This window comes from Fukomys damarensis, unplaced genomic scaffold (genome assembly GCF_012274545.1).
Source record: "Fukomys damarensis isolate Sample0158 unplaced genomic scaffold, DMR_v1.0_HiC HiC_scaffold_3, whole genome shotgun sequence".
Classification (NCBI taxonomy): Eukaryota; Metazoa; Chordata; class Mammalia; order Rodentia; family Bathyergidae; genus Fukomys; species Fukomys damarensis.
The window spans coordinates 23,064,851-23,079,705 of NW_022900915.1; the positions used below are offsets into that span (position 1 = coordinate 23,064,851).

Consider the following 14,855-nt stretch of genomic DNA (forward strand, 5'->3'; position numbering starts at 1 on the left):
CTCTTATTTTTTCCTTAAGACTAAGAGCTATTTAGACAAGAGGGAAAATTATTTTGTGACATGTTTTGAATGTGATTCTTTTGCCCAGTACTTCTTCTTATTTAGTACATTAATTTTACTCATGCATATATTATTCTCTTTGTTGCAAACAATTTTCAAATATCAGGAAATTTAACAAGGGATGAAAAGAAGCTTTCTAGCATTTACTTTTCCTAAGAAACTGTTTTATAATAAAAAGAAGTTTTATATTCTTTATATAAAACTTTATATTCTTTATAACTTGTGAAAAGAGTCAGTTTTCAAAATGAATTACATATTCCATACTTGCACCTGTTTAAGGTGTGTCAGTAAATTAATGAATGTGAATGTCTTCTGTGGCTTTCAAAGTATAGCTCTGGTTTTAGTCATATTTTGTATCAGCAGAAATTGCACTATCTATTGTTCTTGAGCCTAATTTTATAGGTAATAATACAATGAGTTCATTTTCTTATAATTAACCTTCTTCCTTTTCTCTTCTGCTGTTCATGTTTTTTAATTTTGCCCAAACTATTTCAGCTTCCTAATAATAGCTTATTTCAATTTTCCTTCATTTCTAGTCATCTGTAATCAAAACCATTTTTTTCTCCATCTGCTATCTTTTCATTCATCTCTCCTTTAAAATGTGCTTCCTCTCCTGTAGACTCATGAATATGCCATAGTATGTCAACTTTCTTTGACTAATTATAAGGAGAAAAAGAATTTTCTACTTTGGAGATTGTCATTCACCCTGTGCACCAGCCTGAACGATTAAAATCAGCTGTCTTTGCCTATTAATGATTCTTCAGATTGGATGTAGGAAATTGAAATATGATCTTTTTTAGGACCTCTGCACTCTGTAACAGTGTTCTCTCCAACCTACAGGCTCATGGACTGATACATTTCATGATTCAGCCTAATTTCTAAATTGATATTTCCTAATGAGACAGCACTGGCCCCTTAAAGCCATTGCCATTTTAAATTACTTTTGTGTGATTCAAATGTGTTAGAAAAAAATGGTTATTTTAAATGGCCCATTTTGATGATGTATGTAATATTTGATAGTTATTTTATGTCCATACCCATCTTATTTTATGCATAATTATTATTTACCTTTTTTAGGAATATATTAACAAAAATGCTCTTCTAAGAGAAATGTTTTTTCATAACTAAGTTAATTTCTTTGTTTTTAATATTTTAAAGTGACAGAAATACTTAAAAGCATCTTCTTCATGTTTTGGAAGTTTGTTAGCTAGTAACAGCAAGTTACAAAGAAGCATGATGAAATATAATGAGAATTTATTTAATACATATCATATACAGTAGACCCTCAAATTATACCCAGCCTGACATAAGAAAACTTGGGTTAATTTGGTTAGTGGAAGATTCATCTGCCTCTTGTTATCTATAACATGAACCCAGGTAAACATCCAGATCTCAGTTATATTGACTTACAACCAGCCCTTGGGAACTATTGAGTTTGTAAGTCAAGGATCCACTTTATGTCAACTTTGTAGGTCTTATGATAAATAAAAATCAATTTAGAGTTTTGTCATTAGTGACTAAGTAAGATATATGATTACGTATTAAAATAATGATTAAAATAATGATGAAAGAGAAATCAATATAAATTATTTTGGAGGATTTCATTGAAGATCTGGTATTTGCATTTGTCTTTGAAAGAAGGAAATAATTTCAATATGTCATCCTTTCCAAAATCCTCTTATTGATTACATTTAGATAGTAAAAAAAGATTTAAAAGATAATTTTAAGATTTCACAGGAGGATAACCTTGAGAGATGTTGATGCTGAAGCTGATTTGAGACAAAAACTGAAAAAATATGGTTTGGGATATTGGAATAATGAATTCCAATAAAAGGGTAGGATATGAAAGACCAGGTGAGATTCCAGCCAGTATTGTATAAAAGAGAACTGGCTACTAGAGTTTTGGAGACCCATGTTCCCTTCCTGATGTCAACTAAATGGGTAAATTAGTCAAGTAACTTGATGGCATTTAGCTTCCATTTTCTAACATAAAGTAAGAGCCTAAAAATTCCTTACACATTCCATAAAGAAACATCTCAGAGTTTTCCATATGTAAGCAATTGTTGAACCCATGAAAGTACATCTGACCTCTGTGAGGGGGGTAGTATTTAGTGGGAGTAAAGGAAGAGGACCCAGCCTTAAGTAATATTGCAGTTTCTAATTGCCAGAAGACAGCGTAGACCACAGTTTCAAGGATGAGAAGTAACCAGCATGTGAAATGACAGAAAGCACAAGCAGAGTAAGCGAGAATGGCTGAAGTGACATTTTATGCCACCTTCCATCCTGTCTGCTCTTGTGTCTGCATTGGAGCAGTATTTCTCAGAATGGTGCAATCACAAGTCCCTATATACATGAATTTCATATAATTGTTTACATTGAATATTTATATATTATACTTCAAGAAATTTTTTTTGCTTTTATTGAGTTTATTGGTACATTCTAGGTATACAGTACAGTTACATTCATTACTGGGATCTTCTACCTTTACATGACAGGCCTTGGTTCTCATTTTTTTCCCTTGTCCCTGCCCTCCCTTCGCCCCCCTCTTCCCCTCCCCATTTACAAACACTTTATTTCCATTTTTTCATTTTCTCATATTTTTTTCTTTGCCCTTATTCCCTTTCCCCTACCCTTTCCACTTTCCCTACACCTTTAGCCCTTTTCTTCCTATTTCGCACTGTTAATTATCCCATTAGGATCTTGTGTACTATTATAGTTTTTCACACCAGAGAAACTATTCAGTATTTACACATGTGTGACTTATCTATTTCACTTAGGAGTATATCCTCAAAATGCATCCATTTTCCTATGGATCACTCTTATTTCTCAAATTTTATGGCTGAGTAGTATTCCATTTTATAGAAAAACCACATCTTCTTTATCCAGTTTCCAACTGATGGGCAAATGGGCTGTTTCCATGTTTTAGCTATTACAAACTGTGCTGCTATAAACATAGGTGCGCATATGTCACTGTCATATGATTCTTTTGCTTCAAGAAATTTAAATTAACTTCTTGACTATTCTAGGAAAAGCTGAACTTCTTTAGGCCAAATCACATTCACATACACAATATAATTTTCCCATAGTGTGTGAGTATTTTAATATACTATTTGTGCTATTTAAATAGTTCCAATAACCTTGCTTCCATCTCTGATTATCTGTTCTAAGTCTACATTTTAGAAACATGTTAGTACTTTAAAGAGAACTGCTAAAGACCTCCTTTGGTTATCTTAGTTGTCTGGTGATATATTAAAATATCACAATCACAGTTGTGAGCCCAAAATTTATATGTGTGTGTATACATGTACATTTAAATATATATAATATACATACATATTCAGAAAAACTAAAATTCCTTATAGTACTTTCTTTCCAACTTAACCCTTTAAAAAGAAGTGATTATGCTAAAATACTCATCATTTCTAATCATTTCTGTGCCCAGTCTATAATTAATAAGGTTAATCGTTAGAGATGATGCTGCAGTAGTTTCATTAATACTGGATACAGATATGGAAAATTGCCAACACCTAAAGTGTCCACTTTAATTTCAAGGGTCTTAGCAATATCAAAAAAATCAATTTTTGCTGATCAAAGGACATAAAATTATCGAAAATTATTATAGAGAATGCAAAGAGTAAATGCAAAAATGTTTGAAAGGAGCCATTAATTAATTTTTATGTCTCTATATTTGGCATATATGTTCATACTTATGTTATTTGTGGGGTTTTTTGGTATGTGTTTTTATACTTGTATGTTCTAAAAATCCAACTGATTTTTTCTTTTTCAAAACCAATTTTGTACAAGTTAAGGGTGTTTGCACTTAATAGACTGCTGTACAGAGAATGTTCATTGCTACAGTTGATCTATAAAATTTGCTGTCTTGGGCTTTTTATCTGTCTTTTCCATACTTTGTATTTCCTAGGCAGCTTTCATCATTACAATGTATTTGATGCAGTGAACTTCCAGTTTTAATACAACTATGTACTAAATAGTTTAATAACTGGTTTTCAGTTTTGCAAAGAGAAATTGCCACTTAAAGAGATAAAGTAAGTCACTTGGGACCACATAGGCTAGTAAACAGCAGAGCCAGAATTCCAAGCCTATTTGTTTAACTCTCTCATATACTGCCTATTATATATTGGCCATCTGCTCAGAGCACCATGCTCAGTGCTAGGAATGTAAAGATGAAAACAAAAACAAAGACTTTTTCCCTGCCCTCCCCTTATTCAGGTTACCCTTAGAAGCATGTTGCCTTGCCTGTGTGGCCCATGTGGCGGTACCTGACCAGTGCTTGCCAGCGTAGGTGCTTCTTCCCCATATCTAATGACTTCAGCTAAGCACTTATTCTGCCAGAATCTGCAGCCTGTCTTTCAGTGCCAGTGTGCCTCTTGCTGAAAGCAAGCTACATATTCATAAAATATTTTAATTATTTTGATATCACTAAATATTTTCCAAGTCTTTTGGCATTTTTCAGCAGAAGTATAGGAAATAAATATTGCATAAGACAGGACTTAAGCAGGGATATTACCTATATGCATTGAAAATATGTTTATTCAGTGTGAGTTAAAATTCTCAAGCACATTAAACCCAGCGCCTAAGCCAGTAATGAGACTGACTTTTTTCAGCACCCTATGACCCACTGTCTGGCCAGTCCATTATGACAACAGCAGAAGCAACTGTGCCCAGTGCATCACATGATGACAGCCTTTCCGATGTGTGCCTGCCATTTATTAGGACATTAGTGGCCAGCCATCCTCCAGATGTCTAACCGTGACTATCACACAAAGAAAACATTAGCTTTCTTGGATATAGCTATTATAATTCGAAAATTAGTTTTGCCTTCATGGCTGCATCACATTTGGAATCTCTCTTTGATGTTATTATTAGTTAGTGCTCATGGTGCTCATGATAACTGTCACACATTAATCACATCCATCATGTGATTCTTAATTTGCTCTATTATAACAAATGGATTTAGGCACAAACTTGCAATTACCTATTTTGAGGTTAATAGCAGATTTGGGGTTGTAATTGGTTCCCAAATATTCAATTTAGAGAAATTATTTCTTACCCTGCTCTAAAACATGTTCTAAATGATAAAATTGTATTTTTTAATACTATCACTGAAAAATTGTGCTACATAAGACCATATGAGACATTTGAGCATAGTGATACACCCAAAGTTTTTAACAAAACAATATTTGTATTTTCTGGGGGCTGTTCTGCTCTTTGCCATTAACTCATTACCCCATTCTTATAGGATCTCTAAAATATCTTATACATTTTCTTTTTATGAGAATGTTATATAGTGCTTATTTTCAAAATGTTGCCCATCTTAGTAACCTGTAATTAAATGGTTTTGATCTAATAGCAAGAAAGATAATTGTGAAGGTTGCAAAATATGTATTTCTTTTTATTTTTCTCTTGGGTCTTGTAAGTATTAGATATTTGAAATGACTGCAAATCCAAAATTATCTAAAAAATTCTCTTTCCAAATGAGCATAAGGGTCTTTGTTAGGTCCTCTCTAATTATAGTAACTTCTATCTTCTAAGTTTGCACAGATTAATGTATGCTACAACTCTCTTCCCTTATATATGAATTCTTGTACATCTCTAGTACTACTGGTACTTTATTCTATTAAAGAAAAATCTTCTCACAAATCTTAGTAACAAGAAATCATGGGCATATGGACTGTCAGTCAACATAGTAATTGCAGAAAGTTGTAAGAAATGGCAAGATGGAACTTAGAGGTGGGAAACATTGAGAGATCAGCTACTTTAGAAGTTCTGTAGCATGGAGCCTAAGAACTTAACTTGGGAGACAGTCAAACTGGATTTAAATCATATTTCAGCTACTTACTATGGGACAGTGAGCACATCACTTGTATCATTTTCCTTACTAGGAAAATTAGAGTATCTATCTTACAGAGTTTTAAGGATTAAATTAGTAATTCCAAAAAGCTCTTAGCACATTACTGAGTATTAACATTATTATTCTGACCATCTAGTCTGTGCTATCATCCACAAGGGAAATTCATTCCACATAGTTTAAAGGATGATCATTCAGCCTGTACTTAAAACTTTTTCCTTCAAAAAGTCACTGTTACTCTCTCAAGGGTTTTTGTCCCATTTTTTAAAATCATTCTAAGAATGAAAATCCAAGTTTTCTTCCTTGTGATTCTATAATTTGAATCCAGTCCTGTTCATTTAAGTATATGGTGTTTTGGCCAGAGATTTAGCTCAGTGGCACTGCACCTGCCTTGGAAGCACAAAGTCCTGAGTTCGATCCCTGCTACTGAAAAAAGATGATAGATAGATAGATAGATAGATAGATAGATAAATAGATAGATAGATAGATAGATAGATAGATAGTTTTGTTTAAAAAAAGCTTTTCACGTGTTTGAAATAGCTTACCCATCTACTCTTCCAACTCAATTCTTAAGGCTAATTACCCCCATTCCCTTAATTGTTCATGCATAGTATTATTTACAGGTCCTTTACCTTTTTACCTGTTCTAAATTGGATGTCTGTGTTAAAATATAGTACCCAGAATACACTAAGTATTATCTAACCAGGGTAACATACTGCATTTCTTGCTTCACTATTTTGCTTTTGTTTTTCACAGTACTGGTGATAGAACTTGTGGCCTTCTCACTCTGCTACATCCCTATCCCATTTTTAGTTTTTGTTTTGAGATGGGTTTGGTAAATTTCCCAGCTGGGCCTTGAACTTGTGATCCTTCTAGCATAGCCTTCAGAGTAGGTAGGTTTACAGACATATACATTCTAGCTTGTTTTAGATATTAGTAGTCTTGCCAGGCGTGGTGGCACACGCCTGTAATCCCAGCACTTGGGAGGCTGAGGCAGGAGAATTGCTGTGAGTTCGAAACCAACCTGGGCTACATGGTGAGTTCCAGGTCAGTCTCAACTACATAGTGAGACCCTGTCTCAAAAAACCAAACAAACAAACCAAACAAATAAAATAGATACTAGTAGTCTTGCTATCTAAGTTTGTTTAGACTTTCTGTACATATACATTGGTAGAAAGATAGTGTAGAGATCACTTATGCTCTTAGGTGCTTGCGGTGCACCTAAAATCCTTAAGATCTTTTCACACTAGCCATGAAAATGCCTTAAACCATTTTTAATACTATTGATATTTTAGCCCCAGTGCACGACTTTATATAGTTAAGTGCCTCCTTTGTTGACATAGTGATAAGAAAAAGATATAGATTGGGAGATGTTTTTTAGTAGTGCTCACTACTTTTGGAAGTGCCTATCTTAGTGTTATGCACAAAGTAAATGCTCTGACTATTAAATATTCAGGGTGTTAACACCCATTGAGTGCTTGTTATTTTTAGCACATTTTTCTTAGCTGTATTTTATAGCATAACATTTATTATATAAGGGGAGTTCCTGTAACTTTCTCAAGCTCACATAACTATTTCATGATGGAAAGCTGGGCAGGAATTGAACCTTACATATTTAGATGGTCATGGAAGGAGTGTGGATTTGATTTGAAAGCCACTTTTATGGCACTGAAGGGTGGCCCCACGGGAATGACAGACGGTTTATGGGTTAAAAACATGGCTGCAGCTGCTGTGTGGAGAGGAGATTGGAGATTAGCGAAAGAGCTCACAGGGAGGCTACCTGGAAGCTAAGAGATTAAGCAAGAAATGGCACCAACCAGAAGAGCAACAGAAAGGTTCATGTTTCAGGGTCTGTTCTGGAGTTTGAATCTGTAGCCTTTGGTGATTGACTGAATCTGTACATTCAGGAAGACGAGAGATTCCAAGTGACTCCAAGATTTCTAACTCAGTCACAGATGATAATTACAATGCAAAATATAAATTTGTTAAAAAGACATAATTACTTATATAATTGTAAGTTAGTGCTTAGAAAATAGCTAAATGAATAACCAAATGAATATATAATATATGTTAAATTTAAACTACTTAAAGAGTTTTATGTCTCTATTGCCTCATATTTTTAAGGAAAATTATATAGGGGTAATGCCTTTTTTAAATGTCTTTTTCTTTTTAACCATACTGCCTTGAGAGATTTTTCTCTCTCTAGAAGAAAATGCCTCTTCCCCCTGAGAAAGTTGGCAGGGAGCAATTCCCATTTGTTCCTTTATGTTTCCAAGGCTTTATAGTCTTTTCAGATATACTTCTATGAGATTAAATCATGGGTACATGTGTTTAAATACATCTGTTCTGCTCTAAGTATGTTTAAAATGTTTAAGCGCAAAAAGGACTAGAACTTGAAGGATGTAGGAGAGAATTTAGGGAAGGTCATAGAATTTTATCTCTGTAAGAAAACTTAGGGGTAATGTCTACTAAACTGCTTTAGTTAAGGAAATTAATGACCATAGGAGTTAATTCTTCATCCAGCAGAATCCTAGATACTCAGTCTGGGATTTGTCTTGCCTGCCATCATTTTTCTTCAAGCTGTCTTCTAAAATTTTCCTCTTTAGAAAGGATCTATAAAAGAAATCAAATTGTAATTTAAGGAAGTAGTAGCATCCACTTGAATGGTAGAAATGATCATATCAGAAAAGTATAGTATGTCAGTGAGAACTTCACATTTTAGCAATTGGTAGGTTATACCAGGAAGCAAAGAGGAGATAGGAGCTTAGAGTAGATACCTTAGTTAGAAACAACAACACACAATCAAGGTCAGCTAAACTGAAACAAAGATAAATGAAGTTCAGGAAGCACCCAAGGCATCAGAGTTGCCAAGGGGAGTAATAAGCATATTCTGCACACATCAAAGAAACCCAAGAACCTCACAACCCAGGCAACCCCTGCACCATGTCACCTGGCAGAATTTCAGACCCACAGGCAAAAAGGAATAAACTTCAGGCATTTCATCTTTAGAGCTAAAACCAAAGTCTTAGTACTCAAGAAATAGAGACTTTGAAAGTGCCACTCATAGAAATGCCAAGGCAGTTGCCATTGTACTCCTCCAGGCCCTATCAGGCATAATTTCCTGATCACTTCCTGACAAAGGCCAGGTAGGTGTGACAAGAAGCCAGATTTAGAGTTCATTGAGAGAACAAAGTTAGAAAAAACAATGTATTTTTCATAAGAGAGGATATCATAGGCACTTTTCTTTGTTAACTTAATAAGTTTTGAATAGGTTATACATTTATATAGTTCAAACTGAAAAAATGTGAAAAAGTGTATGGTGAAAAGCAACCCTCCCAATTCTGTCATGGGATCTGCCCAGTACCCATTACTGCTAACAGCTAAGCATTGCTCTTGTTTATCCTTGCATGAATTGTTTTGCATATCCAAGCCAAACAAATACAATATTGTTTCCTTTCATTTTTTTCTTTTTTTAAAAAAAAAGAAATGCTGTATTATGCACATTGTTAAACAACCTTACTGTTTTCTTTAAATCACCCAAAAGGCTTCCTCAATAGTCATGTCAAGTCCAAAACTGAAAGTACAGACTTTCTAGATAAATACTTGAGATTCAGGATTGAGATCAAAATTAAGAATGCTAGAATTTTGGACACTGATTAGAATAACTTTATCTAAATACATTCTTTTTCTGGAATTGTAAAGATGGGGTCCTGACCCTGTATCTGACAGTGTTAACAATAGACATTAACCATGCTGATTCTTTATTTGTAGATGAGATAGAGGTAAAATGCCATATTTTAAAGCAAATTCTAATTCTAAAAGTAATAGTATTGTATAGTAGTATAAAATCTGTTCTCAGCGATTGGAATAAGTCTGTCAGATTATCATAATAGAGGTACATATTATAGCAACTATCTCAAAAAAATATTTTTAAAGTGAGTGATGTTTAACTTGTGAAAATTTTAGGTATTCCAAAACTCAGTAAGTATGAGTTGGCATACAAACATCAATGCATCTTAGCTTTAAAAATAAATGCTGGCATTGCTTCTTGGCCTTTTGGCTAAGATCAAGTATAAAAAATACTTGCAAGGACAATTGAAGTCTCAATTATTTCCTCTTTCCTTCAAAAGTAACCACCCTTCTGATTTGGGGAATTATCATTTCCTTTTTCAGTATATTTGTGAACAGTATGTCCTTTCAGGTTCTGAAATTTTACATAAGTGATATGTCATTGTATACGTTCTTCCACATCTTCCTTTTTTGTTGTCTTTTTTATGGTCTTGAGATGTATCCACATTGATCCATATTGATGTATATGCTCCTAATTCATTTATTTTTGCCCTAATGTATTCCACTATTATGCATAAGAACTCAAACTTAAATTTTTCATCCTCCACTGATATGCATGGAGGTTGTTTTCTATTTTCATGTTACTAATAATGTTATAATGAAAATCCTTTTATGTATCTCCCTGTTTCTCGAAATAAACGTAGGCATGAATCTTCTTCCACTTACTAGATACTGCCAATTTTCCCACCAAAGTTAGTTTTGTTAATGTATACTCCCATCAGGTATAAGACTTTTCGTTGCACAGCATCCTTGGCAGTGCTCGGTATTGCTGGATATTTTGAAGTCTGCCAATCTGGTTGGTGTGAAATAGTATCACTTTATGGTTTTAATTTATATTTAGTTAATTTCTGATAAGTTGGAGCTTTTTAGATATGTTTATTAAATGTTCAACTTTCACTGTATTTTAGATTGCCAGTGTATATATTTCTATTTAAAAGATTGCTTCTTTCCTATTGATTCATGGTTATTCTTAGGACGCTAATCTCGTGTCAGTTATATGCTTTGTAAGTATTTTCTCTAAATCTAGGGCTTTGCTTTTATTCTTTATGCTGTGTTCATGAACAGATTTTTCATTTTAATGTAATTGAAGCTATCTCTGTTTTTGTTTTGTTCCTTGTATTTTGCCTTTTGAAACCTTTGTCCAAAGTATATATAGATGACTTTCTCTTCAAATTTTATTTTGCATTGTATTAGGTCTTTTATCCACATGTATCCAGTAGCCTATTTAGAAATGTGAATACCTGCTTATTGAGTACTCCATTCTTTTTGTTGTTGTTGACAGCTCTCCAGGCCCTTTCTTCTTTTTTTAATTAATTTTATTTGTTACATTTAAGTTATACAATGTAATGACTTTCATCTTTGGAAATTCTTTTTCAGTGTCAGTTTAGTTGAATGAGCAAAAAAAAAAAAGACATTCTGGATCATGTATCATTCCTGTCAAAGTTAATAGCCTAACCAAAAAGTGCATATCTGTTTCAAGATAGCTGTTGTTTTCCAAAATATTTTAAATTTTCCCTTTTAAAAATTATATTCAAAGCCTGCTATGTTATTTAACTACTACTATCATTCCTGAATGTTTTCTGTTAAGGGCAGATTTGATTTTTGGAAAGGATTAAAGCTCTTTTAGAATATATTTGCTGGTGAAATTAAAGAATAACTTTTGGGTTAATTTGAAAAGATATAGCTGCAAACTGTTAAGATAGGTTTTCTTTTAAAGTGTAAATTATGTTCAGAATGAACATTGTCATTCTGAAGGCAGGAACATAGGAGAAATTCTAAAACTACTTTGAAATAGCATAGTTTTAGTTGACATAAGGGCATAAAGCCTCCATTATATTCATTTGGAAATTAAATATAAAGGCAGGTTCTTATGACTCTTAACAGAGCAACCAAATGTGTAAATAAATTATTGAAATTCTGACAAAATAGACAAATGTCTGAAACATATGGTAAGAGGGTATGGATGAAGGATCTGACTTTGGAGGAAGTTAAGGAAGACTATATGGTGACACCTTTTGAACTGAATGTAGGAGGGCAAATAGAAATTCATCATATGAAGGGCATATTATACAAACACACAGGGTAGGCAAATGCACTAAATGTCTAAGTTGCCATCAATATGTAAAGCATGCTCAAAATCGGGAGATTTATTTAGTATTATAAGAAGTGCTATATTTGGCAACCATAGTTTGGTCTCTTACCACCAAATGTGACTACCAAAGAAATTTTCAGCATGAAAGCACCATGATGAGATTTATATTTTTCAATCAGAATTATCTTGACAATAGAAAGATTGACAAAGAAAGGCAGATAGTACATTTTTTTAAATATTAAGAGCTAAGCACTCTCCTAGGTCACTATAATACAAAAGCAGCCATATATAAATACATAAATGACCAGGGGATTTTTTGCTCTGATTAAACTTGGATAGCAAAAGCAACAGACTGCTTTGACCCTCCACCAAAATTTACCAACTATTGCAGTAGATTGAAGATGCATTAGAGATTGGAAGGTTAACTAGAATGATTGCATTGCCTTAGAAGGAAAAAGATGGGGCTCCAAACCAGACCTGTGAAAATAGGGGCAAAGACAAAGTGATAACTGAGGACAGTGTTGCAGGAGTAAAGTTGACAACACTGCTTGAGAAGGGGTGGCATGCTTATGGTGAAGAGAAGAGAATGCAAGCGGTGCAAAGGGTGGTTGGCTTTAATGAAGGTAGTAAAGAAGGAAGAAATGTATGCAGTTTTTTGGCGGGGGGCAGGTTGGCATGATGGAAAGGGGCTTAGTGAGGGGCCTATGAGAACAGAATATAATTCACTTTTGGCCTGCTTAATTGAAAGGGTAAATAGGAAAATTGACATTATTTAATTTATGGCTCTAAACCTTAGGAGAGTCTAAGTCTCAAAATATGTAATTGATTGAAGCCCACATGATACAGAAAACATCAATTAGAAAGAACATTGTACATTAGGAGACAATCAGTGACATACCCACCTACATGTAAATGATGTTAAAGAAAAGAAAAGCTACCAAGAAAATGTGAATGCCCATGGAAGTGCTCAAAACCCACAACTTAAAGGTGAAAAGGTTTAATTTGGCTCACAGTTTCAGTTCATCCTTGTCTAGGTCCAAGGAAAAAATACAATGACAAAAGGGCACCGCCCCACAAACTGTTATGTTCATAGTGGCCTGGATGAGACATAGCACAAAGGAACAGTGCTAGAAAGGAGGCCGTGCTTCCATGACCCACCCAGATACACCCTAAAGTGTTCTCCACCAATCTCCTGGGCAGATCCCAAAGTCAATCAAGTTGATACTCCTTAACTCCCACAGTTGTCATCAGTAGTTTGTAGATAAGAATTTGCAGGTCAAGTCTGGTGACTGGAGAAGACCCTTTGATTATAGCAGAGATAAATACAAATTTCCAAAAAAGGCTTTGGGACCTGCCTCTGAGGAGTCTTGAATGTAATGGTCTCCTTTCTCCTCTGCGCTGAACTCTTAAGAGGACAAAGTTTTGGTTTTTCTTAGGGCTTTTGTAATTTGAGAGACTAAAGTAGTGGAAAAGGGTCAAGTGAGTGAATGGTAGGCACTCTGAGGACAATCCTGAGGCTCAGTAGATTTGTTGGGTTGCCCGTGTCCAGACTTGAATACCTTCATCCCTGTTCCATGCACTTCACAGGAACTTCTGTGCGCCTGGCCTTCCATAGACAGTTACCATTATAGCACCTTTGAGGTGGCAGTGGACTCTGTCATATGCAGCTGAGTCCATGACCGTTTGAAAGCTAACAGTCAGAACTGTCAAGGCCAGTGGTTCAACAACTTCAGTCATGACAGTCACTGAATGAAGTCCACAAATTCTGTCTCTTTGTCTTCCAAAAGCTGAAATAATCTAGCTGTAATCTGTCACATGAGCTCTTTTGGGAAAGGGAACTGCATAAGATCCTGCATTAAGTTCCTTTTGAATTCTTTAGTCCTCTGGATGCTGAAAGGTTTTTCTTATCTTTTGAAATGTGAGTGCTAACTTGAAGTCAGTAAAGAGTTTCTCTTTCTATATCTCTAACGTAAGATCAAGATTATATCCGTCCTCAGCCACCAAGTCTTGAGTTAATGGAACTAAAACACTCTGGGAAAGCATCCGAAGCCTATTTATGTTTCTAAGTCTTAAAATTTGCATTAGAACTTTTACATTAGCTAAGGTGTCCATAAAAGTACATACTTCTAGATGGGTCCCCAGAGGCTTCACATCAGAACAAACAGTGGAGCATCCATGATTCCACCCAAGGGCCGGAATAACTTTCACGCCTGCGGATACTTCTATTATATAACTCAGCTGGTATCCTGTGGTTGTCATTGGTAGAGTTTAGCTACAATTTTAGAATAATGTAAAGACACCATTGATTTTTAACTAATGTCATTCAAGATGCATTGATAGGGACTCCTGGAGTCTTTAGGATGAGTGGCTTTTTTTGTCACCCCATCAAATGCCATGGTTTTTCCACATTGTTTCTTCCCCTAGATCTCTGCATTCTGGCACACATCTTGCCAGCAAACTCTTATCTTTGTCATATAATCACAAGCAAAGTACTTTTTATTTTTATTTAAACAATAATTTTGATGCATAGTTTAAAATCTTACATGAAATTTTCTGTCAGTAGTTTTGTTGTTTATGTGGGAAATATTTAATAAAGTACATTTTTCTTTCGTAAATTAGATATTAGAAGCTGTGTCGCTTAGCCTACACTGCATATATAAATCAAACATTTAAATATGCTGATGCCCAAGTCCTCCCTTAGATTAATTGAGTAAAAGTCTCTGAGGTTAGAATTGGATTTGTCAAGATACAAAGGGGAAGTAGAAGTAGGAGGGGTAGGGGAAAGGAAATAATAAAATGGAATAACATGAGAAAAGAAAAAACATGAAACAAAGTTTTTATAAACAGGGAGGGGTGGAGGGGTTGTTGGGAGGGCAGGGGAATGGGAGAAAAATAAGCATAAAGAGATATTATGTAAAAATACAGATCTCCAATGAGGAATGTCATTATATTGTATACCTAAAATGTACCAATAAAATTAATTTA

The 14,855-nt window shown here is 34.5% G+C and overlaps 1 protein-coding gene and 1 long non-coding RNA gene across 2 annotated transcripts in view; one reads left to right on the top strand and one right to left on the bottom strand.

Moving 5' to 3' along the window:
- The window catches only part of Fbxl17 (F-box and leucine rich repeat protein 17), a gene marked incomplete at its 5' end in the record, with an annotated part of 484,676 nt that overhangs the window by 384,141 nt on the left and 85,680 nt on the right, over nt 1-14,855 (top strand). The window lies entirely within an intron of this gene.
- Nucleotides 1-14,855, bottom strand: part of LOC117287325 — a 41,594-nt gene that overhangs the window by 2,603 nt on the left and 24,136 nt on the right. The window lies entirely within an intron of this gene.